Genomic DNA, 25,924 nt, shown 5'->3' on the forward strand with positions numbered 1-25,924 from the left:
AGCTGGCTTCACAGTTCACCCTCAACTAACCATGAGTTTAAAACACCACCACAATGCCTGCATCAAAGATGGGGGGAAGGAAGAGAAGCCCTTCCCTAATTCTTAAGAAGGACCAAAAAGGTGCTGCTTGATCTGGCTCTGCCCACAGCATCATCTCCAAGAATCACTCTCCAAACCTCTCCCGGCTCTTTTATGCTCTGGCCACACCGGCAGAGACTAAAGGAGCATTCCCTGGCAGTCCTTCTCACAGACCTATTTGTCTTTTGCTATACTCATAATTTAAAAATACTCAGTTGATTCAAAGGTTTTTTCTAAATGATTATATTTCAAGATACTTGTGTTATAGTGGTGAATCCCTAACAGGAGGAAATTTACATTTCAGAGGAAGAGAAAGACAATAAGCTAGTAAGCAAATGGTGTGGGTGTGGGTGTGGGGGTGTGTGTGTGTGTGTGTGTGCACGTATTAAAATGTCATTTGTGATGTTAAGTTGCCCTTTTACAGCTGGTGGTCAACAATATTTCTTTTAAAAGTGGCAGAGACCTCAACAGGATGAAGAACCAAACTCAGCTGACAGGAAATCTGCAGAAAAGCTTTCAGGAAGAGGGAGCAGTAAAATGTACAGGCAAGAACACATTTAACATTAAGAGTAAGCAGACCGTGTGGCTGCAGCACAGTAAACCCAGGGAAACATGATCCCAAGGTGGTATACAAAAGCAGACCCTAGATCCAGCAGGGCCTTGGAGCCCACAATAAGGAGTCTGACTTTTAGTCTAAGTGTGCCATGAAACCTTTCAACAAATTTGAGCAGGGGCACAAGGTATTACTTACACTTTTAAGCTCACTCTTGCTGTTGTGTGAACATACTATAGGAGATCAATAACAGAAGGAGACAAATTAGGAGGCTTCTAAGGATGTCCAGTCAAAAGGCTGGTGATAGCATTTGAAATGGGGAGCAGGTATTCAGACTCAGAATGTAATCTGAAAGTGGAGCCAGCAAGATTTGCCAATGTAATAGAATATGGATATGAAAGAGAAAAATTTGACACCCGTGTCTCCCCCTGAGACTGTACCTGACTGCAGTGAAAGCAGGGGCCACACACAACTCATTCAGGTCCTCAAGACACAGGGGCAGTTAAGTGCGTTCTATTTGAATGAATTAATGAACAGCTTGTTACATTTTTCAAAAGAATAAAAATACAGGCATTTACTTTGGCTGTCAAATACTGGTAGGGTGTCAGGCACAGAAACTTAACACCTTAGGGAAAGAAAGGTGACTTAAAAGATATCCAAATAAAAGAAACCATAGTTTAATGAACTTGCAAACTCACCTCAAAGTACCACCTGTCTGAAAATGGAAACACACACATATGGCTCATTTAGGAAAATAAATTACAGTATCGGAGGAGGACCTTTTTTGTGTGAACTGCAAGACTGGCTGTATACTATCTGACAAGGTAATTTAAACTGACAGACTTGCTTCACTAAGGAGAGTTAGACGTCCCTGGAGTCCTGTGATATCAGGAATCTGGTAAATCAGTCATAAATCAGTGTTGAATTTTTTTTTTTTTTTTAAAAACAAAGACAAAACAAGTTTAGCAAGCAAAGTCTCTTAAAGAGGAGACAGACGCACTCCAGATCAATTAAAACAAAATTTAACTGGGGGGAGGGCCTAGAACTTTTCCTTAGATGTTTCCCAGGTGATTCCATTCAGCAGCCAAAGTTCCAAACCACCAACCCATAGCAATAAAGATTAAAGTAGAGGGATTTAAACAAAAACTCTTAAAAGAAACTCAACATTTTCTGAATTAACAAAGTTGAGCCCTCATATTAAGTGATGGATCATAGTGAGCATTTTTGGAGGACAGATAAAGGACTTGTCTTGGAATAAAAAGATTCATTAATATATACTTAAACAGCTCAGGTAAAGACAGAACAGAAACACAAACCCTGGTTAACCCCAATCACATTCTTTCCCAAGGCTTGCATTTTTTATTTATAACATTATCACTGCAGCAAAACTACAGTCAATTCAAGATGTCTTCTTCCTGTAACACTGCTTTAAATCTCTACAGAACAGCAGTTACTGCTGCATAGCTAAATGCATTTCAGCTGAAGAAACTACCTAGAAAAAGAAAGTAACACCCCAGCTTGTCCCTCCCATATCCCCTCATCAACAACTAACTCTGAGCAGACTCTGTGGATACATTGTACTATTATATGAAGACAGCACAGTGAAATTTCTGGTCTTCAACTGCAAACCAAATACGTTTAAGAAATTCTATAGCGCACAAGAGTAAAACAAAATCTTAGTACACAGACTCCCACCCTCCTGAATGCATGAAGGCTGCGATAATTTCCCAGTTGTACACTCCAACTCTGTCCTAGCTTTAAAGCATAAGCAGATCTTATCATTATAGGTGTTCAAATATCAGAGAAATGCTAAATCTCTATCTATGATGGATGACAAAAGATACAGAGATAAAAGAGAAGGAAAATTTAGTCTGGTTTTTACATGTGATTTAGACCCTTCTATAATTAATTCACAGTTCATACTGACAGGTGGACAGGACTACAAACAAAATATGGAAAGCAACTTAAGGCATAGTTTTCAGCTAAAAGGATCTAAACAGCTTTTTCTAAACATTCAGTTCCTGGAAATCTGAAATCAGAACACAGGGCTTTTCATTTCAGATTTCTATTTCATGTTCAGCTAACTGATTAAGTATCTTAATCAATAAAATTATTTAATGTAGTCTTTTATTTTAATCATGTAAATGCAGCAAAGGAGTAAGGAATCTGAATGCCACAATGTGAACACTCAAAATCAACTGGTACATCCCACACGTTAGACCTGAATGCCTAATATATATCTTTCAAAATGATTATAATGACAACCCTCCATTGTCATTTGAACCATTACAATGTGAACTGCATTCTGCTGGGCACTATACAATAATCAAAAGACATGGTCCACAGCCTCAAGAAAGTCTGTAAATTTGAGGAGATAAGGTTGATAAGCAATATAGCAATAAACACATAATAAAAGCTTAAATTCAGGCAGTAAAAACCAAGTATGAACAGCAGTTCCCAGACTGGAGTCTCAGACATAGCAACCAAAAAACATGTTGGTAAGCCAAATAGAGAAATAGAAATAGGGAAAGAAAACAAACAGAGAAAGCAAGGGAATTTCAGAAAATCATCTACCCCCGTTTCATAGCCTACACTAAAGTTTTTGACTGTGTGGACCATTAAGAAACTGTAGAAAACTCTAATATTAAAGAGATGGGAATACTAGACCATCTTACCTGTCTCCTGAGAGTCAAGTAGCAACAGTTGTTAGAACACTGTATGGAACAACTGACTGGTTCAGGATTGAGAAAGGAATATGACAAGGCTGTTTACTGTCACCTTGTTTATTTAATTTATATGCAGGGCACATCATGCAAAATGCCACCTCATCCATTCCGCAGGATGGATGAGTTACAAGCTGGAATCAAGGCTGCCAGGAGAAATAACAACAACCTCAGATACGTGGACACCACCACTCTAATGGCAGAAAGTGAAAAGGAACTAAAGAGCCTCTTTGTGAGGGTGAAGGGGGAGAGAAAAAAAGCCAGCTTAAAACTCAATATTAAAAAAACTAAGATGATGGCATCCAGTCCCATCACTTCATGGCAAACAGAAGGGGGAAAAGTGGAAGCAGTGACAGATTGCCTCTTCTTGGGTTCTAAAATCACTGCAGATGGTGACAGCAGCCATGAAATTAGAAGACAACTGCTTCTTGGCAGAAAAGCTACAACAAACCTAGACAGTGTGTTAAAAAGCAAAGACATTACTTTGCCAACAAAGGTCCTTACAGTCAAGGTTATGGTCTTTCCAGTAGTCATGTACGGATGTGAGAGCTGGACAACAAAGGCAAAGCGCAGAAGAATTGATGCGTTTGAACTGTGGTGTTGGAGAAGACTCTTGAGAGTCCCTTGGAAAGCAAGGAGATCAAACCAGTCAATCAATCTTAAAGGAAATCAACCCTGAATACTCTTTGGAAGCATTGATGTTGAAGCTCCAATACTTTGGCCACCTGATGTAAACAGGTGACTCATTAGAAAAGACCCTGATGCTGGGAAAGACTGAAGGCAGAAGGAGAAGAAGGCAACAGAGGATGATGGCTGGATGGCATCACCGATTCAATGGACACGAACTTGGGCAAACTCCAGGAGATGGTGAGGGACAGGGAAGTCTAGCATGCTGCAGGCCATGGGGTGGCAGCGTCAAGACAAGACTTGGGAGACCGAACAACAAGCAAAAGAAGCCAAATAAGAAGTGAAACTGTATGTGGGACTCCTAAATATGTAAGAAGCCAAGGTTGGAAGCCACTCCTTTGGTCAAGAGAAACAGGATCTGTGTCTTTGAGAACAGATCAGAGTAGTCTTAACTTTGCCATTTACTATGTGAATGGCATTTCATTACAGTGGTTTGATCTAAGGCAAAGGTGGACTCCTAGAGTTTAATACAAACTGTGTATGTAGGGGCAGAGTGGGGACGTGGAGTGGAGTGTGATTAGAGGATGTTGATCACAGAGGCAAGAGAAATCAAGAACTGCATTTTAAGCACAGTAAATATCAAGTACTTACAAGACAGACAATTGCATGTGAACCTCAACTTCACAAAAAGAGCTGTGCTGAAGATATAAATTTGGAATTGTTGGAATATGGATGATACTCAAAGGACAGGACTAAAGATCACTAATGAAGAATATAGATGGCGGTGGTGGGGGTGCTGAAAACTAAACCAAGATGAACTTGTACCATTCAAAGGGCAGGGAGAAAAGCCACAAATCTGCAAGGCAGCATGTGAGGGCGGGGGTGGGGTGGGTGGAGGAACAGATGTTCAAAGTGCTATCTTCTGATATTTAAATAAATTCTAGCTGATCCCCCTTTATGGTCTGGGTCTACTCAGTCTTCTTTTCTCCTGAAAATCAAGTATCAGCTGGACCTAATTTCTACTCTGTCCCACATATGCAGTCTTTATCTCATTCTTCCACATCTCTTTCAACAAGAATAGTTTATAAAAAGGAAAGGGGTGGGGGGTGGTGGCCAGCAAAAGCACTTTTATCTTTTCGAGAAAAATTGTGAAATGTTTACAGATAAAATAATGTGCTGTATAGAACTGATTTTGGAATAACTGAAGGATATTGTGTGTGCACGCTGGTAATGGGGTTGTGGGGGTAGGGTCTAGACAAAAACCAGAATAGCTATGAGTTGATGTACTGTTCTCTCCACTTGTATGTAAGCTTGCATTTTCTACAATAAAACATAAGAGGGAGAGGGAAGGGGGGCTGGCAAACAACAGACTAAGAGAAACCTCTAGATTTTATCCAGAGTAATGACAACTACAACCAAAATCCACAGGGTTGACCCAGACATTCCAGAAGATTAAAGGCACACTTTTGGACATAAAAGGTAAAAGATTTTTTTCCTAACTATATATTTTTATTCAAAAAGTCTCAAAGACTCTTGCTTAAGTCAGGCACAAATTTATCAAAGCAGTGACTCAACAATTCTCCAAAGAGCTTGGGCTACCTAGTCTTTACTGAACACTTTCATTTCTTAAGACATCTAATTTAATTCAAGTGAACTACTTCAGTGAACTTGGTGAACTTACTTGAGTTCACCATTGAGAATCTCCTGCATCAGCTTGGGACTACAGAAACATCCACACTTAACTGAGGGGATCAAATCATCTTACGCTAGTTTTTTTAAAAAATCACTTATCACACTCATCACACATACATTCCGTGAGATGCACTGGGTTCAACAGCTGTTAACCAGTGAGAAGCTGGGCACTGCCTGCTCTCTCCTGGTCATAATCCTATTCTGTAAGGATACTGTATTTGAGAAAATAATAATCCATAGTAATCTTCACATTCTTTATAAAGCATTACTTTCTTCTAAACACAGTATAGGCTGGAGTACCTTTTCTCGCAAGCTCTCTTTTCCGGAATATGAGTTATTTTTAACTGATCATCAAGTTCAGGTTAATTTTATTTTACATACACACGTACACGTTCACATCCTGCTAAGCTCAAATTTTTCCACAGAAATGCTGAGGACTGAAAAGACCCATGTAAAGCAGAAATTTGTCAATATCAGCACTTATATTTAAACCAAGATAGATCCTCAATGATAAAGCACATAACCATAAACGCAGTAAATAAGACTGGTTGCCCAGGGGACAATCCGTCATTTCTTAACCAAATTCACAGAACTTTCTCATTGCCCACCCACTGAAGATCTCTGATTTGGGAAGAACCAAAAAGGGAAGGGGAATCAGAATTTGAAATTAAAGAAAACCAGAAGGTCAAAGTACTAATGATCTAGAAAACAACACACAAGTGCACTCTAACTGCTACTATGGACCAAATTACAGAAGAGTACAGTAGTCCCAGAATCAGTATAAATTTAAAAACAAACCAAAATGTTTAAGGTAGAGTTTGTTGTGATTACTTTTATTTTCTGGACTACTGGCAGTTGACCCCCCCAGAGTATGAAACTTAAATATTAACTATAATATCACAATTCAATTATTTCCGCATTAAAATACTCCTAAACACTTGTTATTTGCATATTAAGTCACTTCAGTTGTGTCCAACTCTTTGGGACCCTATGGACTGCAGCCCACCAGGCTCCTCTGTCCATGGGGATTCTCCAAGCAAGAATACTGGAGTGGGTTGGGTTGCCATGCCCTCCTCCAGGAGATCTTCCCGAGCCAGGGATCAAAGCCACATCTCTTCCATCTCCTGCATTTGTAGGCAGGTTCTTGACCACTAGCACCACCTGGGAAGCCCCCTTACACTGAATAGAAAGTAGATGTTACACAGTCAAGTGTCAACCCCTTATAAAACACTGTACTTCGGGACTGATGGATACACACTATTGTTACTATGTACAAAATAAGTAACTAATGAGAACCTACTGTATAGCACAGGGAACACTACAATGCTCTGTAGTGTCCTATATATGAAGAAAATCCAAAAAGAGGGGATATATGTATATATATAGCATATAGCTGATTCATTTTGCTGTACAGCAGAAACTAACACAACGTTGTAAAGCGACTATACGCCAATAAATTTTGTTTCTAATTTTTTAATAAAATAAATACAACACTGCTTACCTCTGGGCTTATGTTCATACTTACTCCCTCGGCCTACTTCTGTCCCCTGCATCTGCTTCTTCCCCCTTTTCCTCTGCTTACTTATTCTCTTACCAACCCCTCCTCTCTACTATCTGACGGTCAAAATAATATTTCATGTTAAAGCATTCTCTGAAATATTTCCAGACATTTCAAATATCCTCTCCTCCATTCTTTAAACCTTTAGAAGTTTATTACATTTTTTAGAGTGTATGCTTATTTCTGCCCTCTATTTATCAGAAAGAATTTACATATCTGATTTCACATCCTTAGTCTAACATGCTATCCTCAGAACCCAGCAAAAATCCTTGTAAAAAGAAAGCACTCAATATTTATAGAGGGGTGCGTGGGAATTCACCTCCCTAGATACAAACAACTGTCAGAAAAGTTTTCAGTGTGCACTTAAAACAATTTGATAATGTGGCTTCCATCTTACTGTTTTGAATGTAAGAATGATTCATCCTTCAGTGGAAAAAAAAAAAAATCCCAACGAAAAGGTAGCTGAAGTGTGTTATAATAGCTCTCTAGCCTCTAGGTGCCCTTAGAAGTGAATATGGCTAGCTAACTGCAGCTGAGGTGAAATGATCTGCCTTAGGTACAGCAAGCCATCCAGGAAAAGAATTCACATTTCTTGACTTCTGACTTGACTTCAGGAGAACACTGCTCCCACACATGCAAAGTAAATACTAGTCTTCAGTTCCCTAAACCAAGAGCAAGCCAGATTGTTTGGATGTATTATTGTCTAAAGATTCAAAGATCTTTAAAAATACAAAATTCCATACAAAAACGAGGCAGTATTTTTCACTTGCTGCAAAAGCTTCAGCTGACAGCAAGAACTGGAGATCGAGGATCATGACAGTAAGCTGCCAACATACAAAGTTAGAACTCACAACAGCAGAAATACACACCTCCCACAAACTTAACCTCTCAACAGGAATCCTGGACAGAATTCACTCAACTTACTCACATCCAACTGTCTGTAGTGGCTCAAGAATCAATTCTAAAGACTTCGGAAATAAAGTATTACCATTACAAGTTTCTAACATGATATGAAGTCTTAAGTTTTCAGTAGAAACTCATTTCAGCAGAAAAGAAAGCTAAAACAAAAAAAAAAGGAAAAGAAAATTAGATGTCTTTCTTAACTGCCCTATTCCCAAACTCAGAGCAATACTTGTAACATCAAAGGAATGTAATATTTACCAAATAAATGAAAGAAAACCCCCTCTTGATCTTTATTAAAGTAAACTCACATTATTCCCATTATTTTTCTGTCCTCGTACAGCATTTGACCAAATTTTCTGATTCGAGTTTAAAATGTTTCATTGGCAGAGAAATGTATAATGCCTAACATGCTTTGGGTACCATGACAAATACAACACTTGCTGTCATCAAAAGTCCTAGTTTCCTCAAGTCACTTTACAATTTCCATTATTAATCTTTTTTCTTTAATATCTATTTCTCCATCAGAAGTCCTCCCACCATTATATCACTCATCCACCTATAAGCACATGCTTATCCAAACATTCAATGAATTGCTTACTCATGTACTAGTCAGCACAGAGAAACACAGAGAAAACCTACGCTTCGGAGTGACACAACCCTGATTCTAGTTCATGCTCTCAACCAATTACTAAGCCGTGTGACAGCATAAGTCACTTGTTATATCTGGTACTCATTTTTCTATCTGTGGAAATGTGAAGAATTAATATGTATACAAAAGCATAGTGTCAATGATAGGCACTAAGTGAGTGTTAGTTTCCTTCCCTCTTCTGTAATAGCACCCTCTGACTTTGGAAACTATCACTCCAGGAAAAGAAAGCATTCTTTGAAAACACTGCCCTAAAAACACCCCAAAATACTAAAATTAAACAAAGCACCTTTGGCCCCAATCTAAAAACTGCCACATCAATTTAAGTAAATCAGCATAATGAAGAGAGATGAGAATTATCTAATACTTTTGTAATTTAATAACAAAGAAGAAAGTGCCACCTTTACAGCCATCAAATTTTTAAACAAGTACGTTTCCATTTTAACATTATATTCATTTCTATTTTTAAAACACACGATGGGGAAAGAATAGCCCTTTTAATTAGTAATGCCATGACAATATGCAGAAGAATGAATGTGGACCACTATCTCACACCACATACAAAAATTAACCCAAAGTGGGTCATAAGCTGAAATGTAAGAGCTTAAACTATAAAACTCCTAGAATAAAACATAGGAATAAATTCTTTGTGACCTTGGGTTAATTTAAGCAACAGTGTCACATGCTGTGACACAGAAGGCAAAAGGAACAAATGAAAAAAAAAAAAAGATTAAATGGACTGTAACAAAATTTAAAACTTTTGTGCACTGGACATATCAAGGAAGTGCAAACAATCCATGGACGGGAAGAAAATATCTGCAAGTCAAATATCTGACAAGAGATTTGTATCCAGAATATATAAAACACTTACAATTCAACAATTAACAAATAACCTACTCCAAAATGGGCAAAGGATCTGAATAAACATTTTTCCAAAGAAGATATATAAGTGATAAGTACCTGAGATACACAGGTGAATCAACATCATTAGTCACTAGGGAAATGTAAATCAAACCAGCGATACCACTCCACAGCCATTCACATGGCTATTATTAAAAAGACAATAAAAAAAGTGTTGACAAAGATGAGGAGCAACTGGAGCCCTCAACCACTGCTGATGAGAATGTAAAATGGTGCAGCATCTTTGAAACACAATTTGTTGGTTCCTCAAAAATTTAAACAGAGCTACCAAACGACCCAGCAAGCCTACTCCTAAGGTACACACCTGAGAACTAAAAACATATCTACACAAAAACTTGTACATGAATGGTCACAGAATTATTCATAATAACCAAAAAGGTGGAAATGACCAAAGTTCATCAATAGATGAATGAATAAACAAAACGTGGCACAGCCGTACAATGGGATTTGTCCATAAAAAACAATGAAGCATCGACAGATGTTATATCATGTATAAACCTTGAAAATATTGCAATAAATGAAAAAAGTTGGATGCTGATGATTATACATTGTATGATTCCATTTATATGAAATGTCTAGCACAGGGAAATCCATAGAAAGATCAGTGGCTATAAGGGGCTGGAGAACAGGAGCAAGAGGAGAAGCAAGTGACTATATCGATGGTAATGGGGTTTCTTTGGGGGATGATGAAAATGTTCTAAAATTAGACAGTGATGGTAGCTGCACAATTTTGCGAACACATTAACAATCACTGAATTGTATACATTTCAAACATAAATCTTATGGTATATTAATTACATCTCAATTTTTAAAAAATAATTAAAAATCCTTACTAGAATCTTTCAGTTTATAAAAAGGATGATTCTACAAAGACATTTAAATAAGTGCAAATGACAGTATATTAACGCATATATATGGAATTTAGAAAGATGGTAATGATGACCCTATATGCGAGACAGCAAGAGACACAGATGTATAGAACAGTCTTTCGGACTCTGGGAGAAGGCGAGGGTGGGATGATCTGAGAGAATAGCACTGAAACATGTTTATTATGTGTGAAACAGATCGCCAGTCCAGGTTCAATGCATGAGACAGGGTGCTCAGGGCCGGAGCACTGGGATGACCCTGAGGGATGGGAAGGGGAGGGAGGTGGGAGGGGGGTTCAGGATGGGGAACACATGTACACCCATGTCTGATTCATGTCGATATATGGCAAAAACCACTACAATACTGTAAAGTAATTAGCGTCCAATTAAAATAAATAATTGAAAAAATAAAATAATTGCAAATGAAGCATATTTTAACTTGTTTTACAATTTAACTGTGGTAAAACAGAACATAAAATGTCCCATCTAAACTATTTAAGTGTACAGGTCAACGGTGTGAAGCATATTCACACTGTTGTGCGACCACTGCCACCACCCATTTCCAGAACTCTCTTCATCTTGCAACCGAAACCTCTGTATTCCTAATTTCCTCCTTCCCTCCACATCCTGACAAACATCATTCCACTCTGTATTATCTATGAATTTGACTACTCTAGATCCTTGTATAAGTGGAATCATACAGTACACTTTTTTGTGTATTTTATATATTTCATTCAGCATAATGTTCTCAAGATCCATTCATGCTGTTAACACGTCAGAATTACCTTCCTTATAATAAGCAGTAAGGACCTACTGTACAGCACAGGGAAACACACTCAATGTTCTGTAATAATGTAAATGGGAAAGGTATTTTAAAAAGAATGTATGTAACTGAATCACTTTGCTATACACCTGAAACTAACAACACTGTTAATCAACTACACTCTGATAGAACAGAATAACCTTCCTTTTTAAGGCTGAATAACATTCCCTTTTATGTCCATGCCTTGTTTTGTTTATCCATCTGTTGGAGGACATTTGAGTTGCTTTCACTGACTTTGAAATTCTTATGTGATCAATATCTGGAGTAAATCAACTTGTTAGAGAAAATTATCAATAATTAAGTTAATATTTGCAACTCTGTTAATATACTAAAAGCTAATGAACTATATACTTTAAATGAATGAATTAGATAATATATGGATTATAATTCAATAAAGCAGTTAAAATCGCGAAAGCTCTTTCTCATGAACATATAAAAATAGTAGGTGTTAGCTGCCCAGCCACACAAGAATCAGTGTGAAGTATTTCCATTGCCAATACACTGGAAACATCTGCTACCGTTTTATATTTCCTCTAGTCAATATTCTGAACTGGATTAGGAATGAAAATATTTAACAAATGATTTTGCCAGAGATTCCATTAAGTAAGGTCCATTCAGGTGACAAAAATCATCTCAAACTTAATCTTCCTTCATTAACTGTAACAGTAAATTGTTCTGACAGTCTAAAATTATTTTTGTAGTTTAAGAGAAATAAAGAACAATAGTCTTCACACTAGCAATGAAAGTAACCTACAAAGTCATAATCATCCATTAACTATATACCCTACCCCACTCCTTTCCTTCTGAATTTCATATTCCTAAATAATTCAGAGGAAAGAAATGACATTCTTTCTTTGCTTTAAATCAATGGCTCTCAAACCTTGGTCTTGGTATCAGAATTACCTGGAGGGCTTACTTGTGGAAGTACAGACTGTTAGGCCTCAACCCCATAGGGCTAATTAAGGAGGTGTGGTCTGAGAATTTGTATTTCTAAATTAAACGAAGGATTTCCCCAGGAACTTAAATTCCTGAGTCTTGCTCATTCTGCTCAGCTGTGGATCACATTTTGAGAGCCACTGTTCGAAGTTTAAAGGCAAATTTAAAGGTCTGGATTAAATTGAAAATATCTGTATTGTATTATGGCACTTTAGTGAATATTTGGGGTGGAGAGTAAAAGGATGAAATATAAAGATTTTGCCTGTGTTTTCTTTGTTATTAAAATTTTTTGTTTAGAATTAAATCATGCAGCTCAGTACAGGGTTGAAAAGAAACTTAACTTAGTCTTTGAGAATTTCTAACTTTGATTGTAACTTTGAAAGAAACAGTTCTCATTAGTATCCATCCTTAAAAAAGGTCTTATACATAGCAACAGTTGATACTAACAGTTCTCACTAGCAAAGTATTTCAAAGAAAATCAGAGAGGAATGCAGAGGGGCCTAGCATCAAGGGACATTGGCAATTTTAGTTTGGGATAAAGTAGCTTATTATTTTGAGTGTTACCACAATGAACTGAATACTGTTGGCCCTTCGTATTCCAGGGTTCCACATCCTGGGAATCAACCAACTTGGAATACAAAAGGCCGACTGTACTACCCCACTTTATGTAACGGCCTTGAGTATCTATGAATCTTGCTATCTGTAGGGTGAGGAGACTCATGCTCCTGGAACCATCCCCAGTCCCTCAGCCATAGTGAAAGCAAGCTGTATTTGCCAAATGGTTTTTCAACTGTCTTCAGCCTCTCTTTTCTCTAATAAGTGCATATACATCTGTAAGTCTTCATCTTAAAACATCAATTCCATTATGTCAGAACCCTGAGTGCAACGTCTCTATTGCTTGAAGAAAGCACCCTAAACTCACTTTCCCACGCTTTTTCAACCCTTCACAGTTGCTACAATCCAGGTGTTTCAAACAAGCTCTGCGCTGCCCTCCCTCAATTCAATGATGGCCAGCTCTGCAAGCCAGCAATTAACATTACCGTGCCATGCCAAGGACCAATGCCACAGGTCCCTAACAACACATATTTGGATTAGGAAAAAGAAAATACAGTTCCACACCATAAGAATATTTTCATTTACTGTTAAACTAAGCTAAGTCAAGCAGGTAGGTTATTAGGCATGAGGTATGAAAGAGACATGGTGCAGTTTCTGGTCACATTCAGTTTCCGGGTAGCTGGTTAAGCATGCCCTTGATTAAAACCTATCCTCCGTCACAATGGGAATCTAAGCCAGTTCAACCTTCAAATTACAAATCTACCTCTCAAGACCAACAGGACTTAAAGTAGGAGACAGCCACACTTGAATTCAGATATCATCCTGTGGAACAGGGTCCAAACTGAAGCTCTGCCACTGCTGGACTCACTTCACAGAAGCCTAGATTCAGAGACAAGAAAGCAGCTGAAGTGCCCTCCTCTTACCTCAAAGCTGTCTTCACATCTAAACTGAGCTCACCGGAGGGAGGAAGGAGGGGATATTTAAGGGCCTCAGGTAAAGAATACGTCCATGCAATATCCAGAGTTCATAAAAGGTTTTTGTTGCACTAAGTTCAAAACATTCCACTGTAATGTGGAAATACTGGGTGCAAAATGAGAAAAAAAATTTTCAGCTTAAGAGTCTCAAATAATGGAATACAACCACAACCGTGGCTCTTTACTATTAGGGCTTTTGCTGTTGTTTTTTCTTTTTTTTTTTCCCCCCTAGCTGTGCTGCAAGGTATGCCAGTTCTTAGTTCCCTGACCAGGGACTGAACCCATGCCTCCTGCAATGAAAAGCATGGAGTCTTAACCACTGAACTACCAGGGACTCCCTGTTGTTTTTTAAACTACAATGGGAATTCCCTGGTGGTCCAGTGGTTAGGACTCCCTGCACTCACCCACAAACTGGGTGGCCAAAAAATTTAAGTCTGTCAAAGAAAAAAAAAAAACTACATGAAATATCAAAAAAACGTTAAGCTCTAACAGTCAAACATCGCCTTCCAACCTTCCCAGACCCCTTTATGGACTATGACCTCCCAACTAAATTAAAATCTGAAGAGAATGCAAACTCTTCAGACCACCAAGCAGGTCATCACAACTTCACTCTCTCCTAGAAAGACGATGATAATATCCAGTTAAAGAAAAAGTAAACAATTACAAACACATCATACTAAAGCAGAGTCTCCATTTTAGACTTTATAGATAATCTATGTTTCTTCACTTGGGATCAAAAAGCCATCTGTACAAAGACAAAATGGGGAAGACCATGTGTGAGAAAAACAAGTGTTTAAAGTTGACAGCAGGCTAGATTAAGATTGTTGAAGTAGCTGAATCTGCTAATAAAAGTATTGTTATCAGAACACGGCTTAGTGATAGGACCACCAGACACTGCAATACTAATCAAGCCACAAGCAAGTTGTCTCACAAAGAGATTCAAACAGACACAGAGAGAAGTAACAAGGATAGTCCATCTGATCAAAAAATGGTTAAAAGAAAGGTATATTTAGAGAGAAAAGCACATGACATTCATTAAATGAAATTACCCAGGTTAAAAAGTATTGTTTAAAAAAAATATCGTAAGCCGATCCGTCCACAGGTAAACAGTGCCTTTCAAATGCTCCAGGAGCTATCATGAGAAGACACTATATGAGGGAAGGAGAAGGAACAAAATTAACATCAACATAGATGATGCAGGAAGAAATTTTTTCTTCCAATGATGTGTAAAAGCATTCCCTGTGGTCCAAGAAAGTGATGATGTCTTCATTCAAACCAAGTATAGATATCCTTTTTCAGAGACTTACTATAAAGGGACATATGAGTAAGATTCCTAGTCTGTCACAAACAAGCTGCGAGACCACAGTAAATTTGTCTAGAACTCAGTTTCTCTATTTATGAAATTAAGAAGGCAGCCCAAGAACCATCTAAAGACTTAAAACTCACAGCAAAATTCCATGACTCTGAGATCATTACTTTTGTAAAGAAAAACAAAACAATTTGCATTACAGCACATGGATTGCCTAGATTTCAATTTCATGCCACAGAACTATCACCCCAAGAAAACAGTGGCAGTATCTTAATATGTATGCTTAACTTTACCAAAAGGAATCATTCATAGAAATCTTATTGTAAGAGAAATGCAACATTAGTGCCTACTAGATGGTAGGCAGTGATTTTTACTTCTATTAGCTTATTCAACATTTTAAAGATGTGCAGTCACTATTATCTCTTTTGCAGCATTCAGAAGAATTTAAACCACCACAATAGCTTTACTTTAAAATATTATTTATCCTGCCATTATTCTTTCAACCTACTGGAGAAAGAGACAGGAGGAGGCAGGCACATATACAATTATAAAGTGTTTATCAAAAATGAATCATTTCCTAATATTACTTGCATTTATTTCTAGACTTTTAAAGCAGGTAAGAAACCAGATAAAAAGATGGAAATTTTTTTTTCATGTTTAGTGTTTTCTATTTGCCAGCAATAAAAATAATGAGATCCTACTGAGAAAAGCATTTTTAAAAAGTACAAAATGCTCAAAAATACTTTTATAAGGCTTAATGAATATAAAGAAACAACCCGTATTTTGGATGGAAAGATATTTTTTCAAATTAACATGTGGATTTAATGCAACTTCAATAGTTACAAAGAAAAGTAATATAAGAATAAGTAGTTTTGAGTCATTAGTTCTCTTTGGGAAATGTGGCAGGGAGGACTTAAGTAGATCCTCATAGCATAGAACAAAAAATGTTTTGATGGCTAGTTTCTAAAAAATAAAACCACTAGAAAAATCTAGAAAAAAACAGTAAAAATTCTCCTATTAATATTGGAGGGATAAAGGATATCTATTATCTTAGGTTGAGGAAGAAAGCTCAAAAGATCAATAGACAAAAAATTTAACTATATAGAAATTATAGCTTATCCAGGTTTGACTTCCAGTATAATCAACAAAGGTTAATAGCTTTGCTACAAAGAGTCACAAAAATGGGTATGACTTTTTGCAAAGATTAATTAAAACATGAGAATATCCAACCTCACTAAAAACTTATAAATGCAAATTTGTTATTTTTCACTCATAAGTTTAGCAAACATTAAATGATCATTCTCCCTGCTAATTGGAATATGGTTAAACAACTTGACATACTGCCAGTATAAATGAATACAACTGAAAAAATCTCTTTGGACAGCAAATTAACAAGATACATTAATACTTGTGTCTTTTGAATTGCTCAAACTCATAAGTTTCTGAGAACCTAATAATATTAATACAAAAAGAGCTTTTATGCATAGCAAACACCAGATAAGTCCATCAATAGAATAGTAAAGCAAGAATGTAGTAAAAGGAATTATTTTACACCTTCCTGATTCAATCAAGTGGATATCCAAAAATCACACACTGATAAAAATCCAACTCTGTATGTAACTGCAAAACCAAATATATGCATATAGCTGTAATACACCCAAATCAAAAAGTCCTTAAATACCACGAGACAAACTAAAAATATGGGGCCTTCAGATGAAATGGGAGGGAAAATGAAAGAGTAGGGTGAGAATATTCATTTAATAGTATTCATTCATTTAAAACCATATTATGTGCTCACACATTAAAATTCTCAAAGAAATTCTCTGAGGTTATTGTCTTTCCAGAAGAAATCTGCATACTTGAAGGTCCACAGCGATTGCATGTTCTGCTCAGCACCAGAGGTAGTAAAATCATCAAGTTGAAACTTGAAGTCTATCTGATTCCAAATCACATGCACTCTACACTACCCCGATGAAGGCAGTATTTTCTACAGGGACATCACAACGGACCGGGTAACCTAGTTTTGTAAACACTTTTGTTTTACCTATCTGTGGTTCTCTGCTTTTTATAAAGAATTTTTATTACTTTGTCATGGGGGGCAGGGGTAATGTTAAAATTACAGAACTATCATTTTGAAGAAAAAGTTTACTTTCCAAGTCCTTTCAAAATCCCTTTTACTCACAATAGCAGGTGTAGACTGTACAATTCTAGATTTTCCATGGTGTGCCAAAACTCTAGGGACAATCAAGAAATGTTTGTTGAATGAATAAATGGGCAAACACCAATCTAGAACAGAACAAGAAATTCCAGATTTCCACCTCAGCATGAGGTCTACAACAAACTTCTGAAATACCAGAAGACTACTAACTACATATTCAAATTTAAATCAAAGACAAGTTGAACCAACTCTGACAATTTCTATGGCTATCTAAATGAACTCACTACAAAAATACATACTCAGACTCAGCACTCTATTTATGAAAATAAAAAGCACATACAGACAAGTTCTGGTGAACCTTTATAAACAGCCATGATTACAGGTATAGGTTGCCAAGTAAATAACCCATATATGACAATTTGTTTATGAGGAACACATCTAGAACAAGCTCCCTTAAAATATGGCCAGGGGAATACTACACAGCAAAAAATTCCAAGAAAGAAATTAAGACCCTTTTAGTGCACCTAACTTTCTATGTGAAAAGAGAATATCAAGCCCCCTAAGCCAAATTTATTACTGATTTGTCTTTTCCCACACAAGATGAATGGTACTTCTTCTAACTCCCTAGATTAGTGAAAATTATTTGGATGGAACATAGTAAATGACGTATCAAGATAACTACTAAAGTTCAACAGAAGCTGCATGCTCTGAATTGGGTTTCCAATTCTAAGGTCAAATTCTATTCAGTGGTAAAAACTATTTGGCTAAAAATAGATCTTTTAGGACATCATCTCATCCAAAGACCTACTTCTCAAAGTCTGCTTTAAACCCACTCTATACAAAGAGAAGGCCCAAGCAGCGATTCTGTATGAAAATAAATGTCTTTCGTAATATGACTTAAGAGCACTGGTGAACTCAGGAGTCCACAATGACGTAGCTGTTATGTTCCAATTCACCCTGTATCGCCCCATCTCATTAGTTCAAATACAGACACCACCTCCTGGCTTTTCCTATTTCATAAGATTCTTAGGAAGACAAATCTACTGATTTATGCAACACATTTTCTATTTCTACTTAACCATTTGATAATGTAATATCTGGATATAGTTCTAAATTCCCCAAACCTCTGTCATCAGGAATTTAAAAAATATTGCAGCTACCCAGGAGAGTTAACTTTATGATGAACACAACTGTGCTATGCTGAAACTCAGCCTTAGTTCTCAGGGAGAAGCAACTATTTAGGTCTGAATTTCCATGCAATAAATAGCTCCACAAGATTTTTTTTTTAAACGGAAGAGTACAAATTGTCAGGTTAGTACAGCTTAAAAAACCCTTTCAGTTATGAACTAGAACATCAAACTACAAAACTTACCTAGAGTGTGTCTAAAATAACATAATAAGCTGTAAGTGAAATGATGAGTATGGAGGTGCTCCATCCTTATTATCTTCTCAAAGTCTTTTGTTCTTCATTTTAGCCAGCTAAAAGCATCTCCTAAAGAGATAATTAGTGTACCTCCATAGAACCCCTCAGTAAGCACTCGCTATTATGAGACTAAGTTGTGAATAGCACTAAAATAAATGCTTCATTCATCCACAAGCTTCTGAAAATACCACTACCTCATATTTGAATAGGCTTTCAGTTTTCACAGGAACTTTCACATACTCTTTTGATCAAAACAACAAAAAACAAGGCATGCCATCAATCTATGTGTGGTCTCTACTGTACAGATAGGGAAACTGATTAAGAAAGGGTATATGACATAACCAAGGTCAAATAACTGGTCAAGTTGTACAGTCTTGACAATGCAGCGTTCTTTCCTCTATATTGAAACTAAAGTGCAAAGTTGAAAAATATCACAGAAATTTGACAAGCCTAAGATTTTTACATCTAGATAACGTTTCTTCTTTTAAAAACATGAAAGATCTGATCAACTAAGTAATGTACTGCTTCTAATTAGGATGACCTGGAAAAGCCACAATATTTGGATGCAAAAACATGATCCAACTGAAAATTAAATATGCTCAAAATGCAATAGAGAAGAAAACAATATATTTCGTACATATTTAAAAATTCTAAATTTGTTTTAAAGAGAGGAGGGGAAAATCCTCAGCTGGTAAGATACTACATAATCACATTATCTCCTGCTTGACTAAATTAACAAATATTTCAAAATGTTTACAAAAAGCAAAATCCTGAGTCTGTATGGGAACAGGGGTTAAAGTAGTTGTTTCCCACATGAAGCAATATCCAGTAACAGAAGTCTGTACATATGGCAGTGTTTTCTCCAAGTCTGATGCAAGGATCACAAATGTTAGAACCACCTATGCGGCAAATCCCTGACAGAGGCCCAGGAACACGTTCTTTGCTGTTGCTGCTTTTTGAAGTGCTGGGGTGACTCTAATGAACATAAAATTTAAGAACTACCAGAGTACAAGCTGAGGGCAAGTTTAGGGTAACAACAGCCTTGCGCTTAGTAGATGTATAACTTAACTATCTTCCTGGAGCCTGGTTTTCTCACTGCCACAATAGGAATGGTAGGGACACATCATCCCACCTCAGAAGAAAGTTCTAAAGCATTAAAGATGGCTTATAGAAAGTACTTAGCACATGGTTTTGATACACAGTAAGTGATAAATAGCAGTAACTGAAAAACGTCATGTATTTATAAATATTTAACACTTTTGAGATTAGCAAATAGTGTAACAAGTTCTATACATGGCTATGCCATTACACTCCTTTCCTTACAACTCCCCAAAGAAAGCAGCATTTCAAAAATGAGAGGCACTCACTTGATCTCCAGAGAATTAGGGGGAGAGGGGAGCACAGTAAATAAACATCCTTTCCCTGAAGTTCTAAGGATAGCTGGAGAGTTTTGTCACATTTTAAGGATTAGAATTTAAACGTTAGACACAATTTGTTTTATGGTCACAAGTATGACCACCACCTTGTTAGACCTTGAGAAAAACCCACTCCTAATCATAAACAGGGATGAAATATTTACCACATGCGGGAAAAATTCGTACTTCCCAATATTACACCTCTAAAGCATATTTAACATAAGGTCTTTTTAAAGAACAAAACATAACTTACAATTAAAAGCCTATTCTATCCCGAAATATCACTCTCAAGTGACTTTTAAAAAATGTTGATTCCTTCCTCTTCCTAGACTCTTAAATCTAAGCAATTGCCAAATTCAATAAATTCTTCTCTCTCCCTCTTCTACTAGGCCTACTGCAACGTGGCCTTCATTTCATTTGTCATGAAGGCACAGAGTTAGACCCTAGCCATAACAACAATGCTGAATAGGATTTCTGCCTCCACTTCTATAATCCAGGAGCTGGCAGACTTCTGTATAGGGCCAGAGAGTAAAAATGTCAGACTTTGCAGAATATAAAGTCTCTGTTTCAATTACTCAATTCTGCCATTGTGTAACCAAAGTAGCCATAGATGGTATACAAATGAAGAAGCATGACTGTGTTCCAATAAAACTTTATTTATAAAAACTAACCTCAAGCCACTACAAGCCAATTTGCTGACCCATATTAATCCAACCAACTAACATCAACTTCCACCACAGACCATGTGATTGATCAAGATGTCCCTTTTCTCACAAATACTCCTTGGCCTGATACACAAATGCTTCTGAATAGGTGTAATCTTCCTTACCTGTAGTTGTATTTCCTTTCCCCCACCCTATACTACAACTGGCTTCCCTGGTGGTTCAGAGGGTAGACCTGGGTTCGATCCCTGGGTCAGGAAGATCCCCTGGAGAAGGAAATGGCAACCCACTCCAGTATTCTTGCCTGGAGAATCCCACGGACAGAGAAGCCTGGTAGACTACAGTCCATGGGATCGCAAAGAGTTGGACAGGACTGAAGGACTTCACTTCACTTCATCCTATACTACAAACAAATTGATTTCCACCTTCCCTGATGTGGCTCCTTACATGCCCCCAATTCCAAGCTTTTGCTAATCTTGTATGCAGAATAATCTTCCTTTTGCTCTCTCCCTCTAGAACCCCTAACAGCCCCCTTTGTTCTCCCTACCCCAATCTAGATCTAAATCCTATCTATCCTCCCAAATGTCCTCTTCCATGTACCAAGAAACTCTTCCTCAGCAGAACTTCCATGGCACTTTATACCTTTTCTGACAGTGATTGCTTTGTATCTTATACAACATGATTTATATAATACCTTAGCTCTGCTAAGCCTGTGGATCTATTATTTATGACTCATGTCTGCACCTCCCATAGTACTGAATACTTTACACTCAACAAATATAAGAAATTATTACTATTTCAAGAAAATATCTCTACAATTAAAATCTTTCACATAACAGTGTTTTTAAGGTAATATGCCTAAGGCCCTCTTGTTCTGTATTAATAAACAAAAACTCATGACACTGGCTCAACAGATGATGCCTTCAAAAATCACCCTCTATCTCATTACTCAGAAGGTAGCATGATAAAGTGTAGAGTCAAAAAGGCCTGGATTCAAATTCTGGTTCTGCCACTGTCGTTGAGTCTGTTTCTTCCTTTGTAACACACAGTCATACCTCATTTAATTGACTTTCACAGATTTTGTGTTTTTACAAACTGAAGGCCCCGTGGCAACCCTGCTGCTACTGATAAGTCGCTTCAGTCGTGTCGGACTCTGTGTGACCCGGGGATAGACAGCAGCCCACCAGGCTCTTCTGTCCCTGGGATTCTCCAGGCAAGAATACTGAAGTGGGTTGCCATTTCCTTCTCCAACGCGTGCTTCAGTAGTGTCTGACTCTATGCGACCCTATGGACAGCAGCCCACCAGGCTCCTCTGTCCACAGGATTCTCTAGGCAAGAATACTGGAGTGGGTTGCCATTTCCTTCTCCAAAGTTGACATTTACCAGTATCATTTATTCACTTGTGTTTCTCTGTCACATTTTGGTAACTCCACAATCCTTCAAACTTTTCATTACTTCTGCATTTTTAATGGTGATCTGTAATCAGTGATCTTTGATGCTACTATTGCAAAAAAGATTACAACTCCCTGAAGGCTTAAATTATGGTTAACATTTTTCAACAATAAAGTATTTTTCAATTAAAGTATGTACATTTTTTAGGCATAATGCTATTGCACATTTAATAGACTACAATAGCATACCCTTTTATGTACAATAGGAAAACAAAAAATTCATGTGACTCACTTTATTGTGATATTCACTTTATTGTAGTGGTCTGGAACCAAACCTGAAAAATCTCAAAGGGATTCCACATGTACCTAAGGAGTCTGGGAATGACTATGAGCACACAGCAGGCACCCAGTAAATTAATATGCATTAGAACTTTCATGTAAATTTACAAGCACTTGTCTAAGTTGACTGCAAGGTCCCTTGTAGTCTGTCAGCAAAAACTGTTGAACATAATCTGTGCTGAGCAATATGAATATAAAGAAGACATGGGTGGTCCCTTATCAAAAAAATTCAGCCTGGTTGAGATTCTTTTCCAAATAAGTAGCACAACACATTGAGTGCTAACCTTCCACTAAATTCAAAATAACTGAAAGCTGAAGATTATTTCAAAATTATTTTCGGCATGAAGTTAAACATTAACAATAGTGTTGCTGCTGCTGCTGCTGCTGCGTCGCTTCAGTCGTGTCCGACTCTGTGCGACCCCATGGATTGCAGCCCACCAGGCTCCCCCATCCCTGGGATTCTCCAGGCAAGAACACTGGACTGGGTTGCCATTTCCTTCTCCAATGCATCAAAGTGAGAAGTGAAAGTGAAGTCGCTAAGTCGTGTCCGACTCTTAGTGACCCCATGGACTGCAGCCCACCAGGCTCCTCCATCCATGGGATTTTCCAGGCAAGAGTACTGGAGTGGGGTGCCATCGCCTTCTCCGAACAATAGTGTTATAATCAAGTTAAGTTCCTGTCAGATTGAAATTACAATGTCAAGCTTCTTCCAAGAGCCTACAGGGCCTCTGATTTTATCTCCTGACACTCATCCTACACCTGGATGACCATACGTACTCCTGCCACCTGGCTTTCCTACTTAAAATTCACCAAGCCTAGCTCAGTCCCACCTTGGGGGCCTTTGTACTTGTTCACTGGGAACACTGTTCTTCAAGATTGTCACAGGACTACCCCTCTCACTTCATTTAGATCTCAGAGATGCCTTCCCCACCACCCTATTTAAAATAACCACCTCCCTCAGCCAACTATCACTTTCAATCTCTCTATACTGCTGTTATTTCTCATTTTAGCAACAGTTAAGTGACCTTGGATCATTTACTCATCACCTTCCTTCTGCATTAGGATAAAATCTCTTGGAAACAGACATTTTCTATTGGCAGCTGTATCCCAAGCAACTACAAGAGAGCCTGGAAAATACTGAGTACCTGATATACATTTGTTATTTGTTAAATGAATGACATGTTTATGAGTGATGATATATATTCCCTCATCATTACAAATTACCTAACTTCTTACATTCAACTGGCTCCAATTAAATTTAGCAAGTAAAAGCTACTTCTAGGACAGTGCTTCTTAATTTGAGGCTTCCAGAAGTCATTATACCCATTTTTCTGGAAAGAATGTCTATAGTTTTTTTTTTTTTTTTTTAAGGGTCCCTAAATCACAAAAACATCCTAGAAGCAGACTCACAACTTTGGTTACACCACAGAATCTCCTGGAGAATTTTGAAAATACAGATGCCTAGATTTCATCCTAGAGATTGTTTTACTTGGTCTGGACTACAACCTTAGCATCAGGATTTTTTTTTTAGTTACCCAGGTGATTATAGTATATAGCAGAAATCGAGAATCATGCCCACCTTGGAAGGAAAAGATGTTAAATAGATCAGATTTCTTAAAAATCACTTATACATGGAAAGAAATAAAATTTAAAAGCTAAGAATAAAGAATTAGCATCTTTTGGCAAACAGACCAATATACAAGTGCCTAAGTAATTCTATACGACAAACATTTTAAAGATTATATGTCTACCTCTACTTAAATACTCATTTGATACTGGTATTTTAGAACTTACTCCCAGATCACAATCATTTTTCATTTAAAACACTCCCATTTCATACAAAAGTTCACTTGTTAATAATTTACTAGATTACAAATGGACGGAGGAGCCTGGTAAGCGGCAGTCCATGGGGTCGCACAGAGTCGGACACAACTGAGCGACTCCACTTTCACTTTTCACTTTCATGCACTGGAGAAGGAAATGACAACCCACTCCAGTATTCTTGCCTGGAGAATCCCAGGGACGGGGGAGCCTGGTGGGCTGCTGTCTATGGGGTCGCACAGAGTTGGACACGACTGAAGTGACTTAGCAGCAGTAGCAGATTACAAAATCTAAACACACCAAGAGAACAACAAAATACTCTTCAAAGACCAATCAAGGGCTACTTTACAACTATGAAGTCTTTGGTGGTTCTACTGCTAAAAACTTCCTGGAAGCAAGGTATGTCACCAATTAAAGTCCTCAGCCTCAACTATTATACAGAATGACAGAGGGTTTAGTGAAACTAGTACTGACTATACACACAAAAGGAGAAAGAGGGGGGAATTTCAGAAATTTATTTAGATCATGCCAAAAAGGATTTGAAAAGAGCAGGTGTCAGAATGACACAGGTGGTGGGTCTTTTTTTTTTTTTTTTGTAAGTCCAGCAAACAAACATCATGTAATGAGCCAATTCATGTTACCAAACTAGAGTATCATCGGTTATTGGTTTTTACATACTCACCCAAGTAGCCCCCTTTAAAAAAGTGATTGGCAGGGTAAGAGACCAAAGCAGCAAAATGCTAAATATTTGTTTAAAAACAAACTAAATCCAGAAATGCTAAAGTCCCCTGTGATAAATCATTTTTAAACGTTAGGATACTTAGAATCTCTAAGGAACTCATTCCACCTACCCATCTGTCTGGACTCTGGACTGTTAGAGAGATATTTGCTGACACAGAAGCACCAGGCCATGAGCCCACCTGACACAGAACAACAGAAACTTAAAGCAAGTTTTTAAATCTACAAGAGCTTTGGGAAAGAAAATCGGACTCCTAACTATGAAGTCTTCCTGGCTTACTACTTGGTCATACTGCGATTTTATCCTAAGCATTATTCACTTTCCTTGTCAAGTAAGTGAAGTAAATTTAATGAGAAAGTTCAAACGAAGAGACACATGCAGGCACACAACTCGCCAGCCCATTTTAGTTGAGACTGGAGAGCGATGGAGCTTGAAATGCATAGGAAACATGAATAAATGTAAAGCTATCAGACATGGAAAGTTCTTCTTTAAATTTGTTTTCTACAAAGATAGGCACAGAGACAGCTTTAGTTTGCAAAGTCATTTTACTCTACATAAAACAGTGTTCCCTTATTATTAACTTTCTCTTTTATCATGAGCCTATGCAAATAAATGTTCTGGGATTAACAAGCAAATAGATAAATGAAGCCACAGAAACACATTCCCAAAATGTGGGCTGGAAATGAAACAAAGCAGCACAGGATATGAACTGAACTCCACTGGCTATTTACAAAAAGTTTTCACATACACGAGTCTCACTTGACAGGAAAAGAACATTTGTAATAGAGAAGGACAAGTCTACATGAAAAGGC

The 25,924-nt window shown here is 37.5% G+C and overlaps 1 protein-coding gene across 5 annotated transcripts in view; it reads right to left on the reverse strand.

Annotated features, from left to right (window-relative positions):
* KANSL1 (KAT8 regulatory NSL complex subunit 1) overlaps window positions 1-25,924 on the reverse strand; it is a 171,184-nt gene that overhangs the window by 78,895 nt on the left and 66,365 nt on the right. The window lies entirely within an intron of this gene.

This window comes from Bos taurus, chromosome 19 (assembly GCF_002263795.3).
Source record: "Bos taurus isolate L1 Dominette 01449 registration number 42190680 breed Hereford chromosome 19, ARS-UCD2.0, whole genome shotgun sequence".
Taxonomy (NCBI): domain Eukaryota; kingdom Metazoa; phylum Chordata; class Mammalia; order Artiodactyla; family Bovidae; genus Bos; species Bos taurus.